This window comes from Cariama cristata, unplaced genomic scaffold, assembly GCF_000690535.1.
Source record: "Cariama cristata isolate BGI_N322 unplaced genomic scaffold, ASM69053v1 scaffold33979, whole genome shotgun sequence".
NCBI classification, from domain to species: Eukaryota; Metazoa; Chordata; class Aves; order Cariamiformes; family Cariamidae; genus Cariama; species Cariama cristata.
The window spans coordinates 8,629-10,545 of NW_009636869.1; positions in this window are offsets into that span (position 1 = coordinate 8,629).

A 1,917-nucleotide genomic window follows, 5' to 3' on the forward strand; every position below is an offset into this window, starting at 1 on the left:
AAGAGGAAACAGGGTAGCTAGAGATAGAAGAACTAAGAAAGCAATTCAACAAGCCAAGGGCCTGGTTCCATTTATTAGTTTCTATATATAAGAATTTGAGTCTGATACTGTTTTCAAAGGTTATTTTCCTATGTTTTAAACTACTGGAGCATGATCTTACTCAAATCACTTAAGCACATGCAGAACATCTGAGGACAGTCAGTTGTTATTTGACTGAGCAATTAAATTATTTCCATTCTCAATTAACTCCCAGTGAAGCTGAGGGGAGTCTGAAGAAGCTGGGCTATACTGTGAATAAAATTAGGAAAACAACAGTCCAGAGATGCTAGCAAAAAGAAAAGCCAGGATCCTCTGATTCCAAGGTCAAAATGCCTTTCTTGCTGTTACATCAAAATATAGAGATGTCAGGCTATCTTACTCTGATGCAGAGCAAGTGACTTCCCCAGTGGAAACAACAGGAACCGCAGTGGAGAAAAATTAGTTCCAGCACAGCCTTGTGTGAGAAAGCTAGGTGTTTTCCAGTCAGTCATGGGCAGAGGAATTCCTCATTTTGTATGTTTTCCTGCCAGCTTGACAAAGAAATATTTGCTCATTTATTCCACCCTGTGAGCATTTGTTCCAATTAGTTGATTGTGGAAGGACCAAGGAACTTCTCCTATTTTCACGGCAGATTATTCTTCATCAGCAGTTTGAAGAAATTAGCGGTGCTGTTTCCTAGCAGCAAGTGATGAAGCTGCAACAGAAGTACTTGGATGCTTAACAGCCACAGATCGTGGATAAGCTTCTACATCTTGTCTAGTCTGCTGGTTTATTCTTGGTGCTCAGCTACACTTAGTCACACAGCATCCAACCATTGTTAGCAAATCTATTTTGAACTCAGAGTTGCCTGTATCCCATTATAAAACCGGCAATGGAAGAATTGGTGCTATATCATAAAGTGAAAAAGATGTCTCTCAAGTTTATCCCTGGTCTGATGTCATGCTAGAGGAAGGTGTTTACACAGCAATTCTGGAGCTGCTATGCTGGTTCCCAACAGATTCAAGCAGCACTGCTTTGACTTTGGTCCCACTGCTGTGATGGTTTACAGAAAGAGCTGCTGCGTAACTGCAGCGGGTTTATATCTGATTTCTCTATCCTCTTCCAGTTGCAGCACTGAAAGAAATGTAGGACATGGTGTAAGAATAATTATAATTTATTAAGAAGCTATGGAACTGAAGGGGGGAAGCAGGTCATCAACTACTTCCAGATGTCCCTCCCAATCCAGACCAGCAGGAACTCCCAGTAGGCAAATGGACAGGTGTAACAATTTGACTCTCGTAAGAGGAAGCAGGTGTGAGTGAAGGATGACCAAGCTAAAAAGCTTCCTCGCCTTGCTCCAACATACTTGGCTCTTCAGGGATTTGTGCATGTTTTATTGCATCACTTAAATCACTCTGGATCAGCTATGGAAGCAGGTAAGCTAGATGGCTTTCCTTAAACTTTCTAACTGCAGCTGAGATGTTAAGGGATGATACCTGTGTTTGTAAGTTTGTACTGCTATTCCAGAGGAATGGTCCTATTTGATTTTCCATCCAGCTAGCCCAAATCATTACCTATGTAATCTCTGAGCAACAGAATAGAAAAACAAGCAAACAACTCTCTAAATCAACAATGCAGGTCTCCTCTTTGCCTAGAGCTTTCTTTAGCAGCCCCAAAACTAACACTTAACTTCTTCCCCCCCCCCCATAAATTACACAATGATGTGGCTGCAGGCCCTGGACAACGAAGCCCTAAGGCCCACTTGCTAGATCTCTTACTACTCCCTCAAACTAAAAAATATAAATGCTAGTTTTCTTTCTAGATAGTGCACCATTACAATTCAATGGATTACCACCATGTGATCCTAGCTTAGGTTAGGGGTGGGGGCAAGGGAAGCTG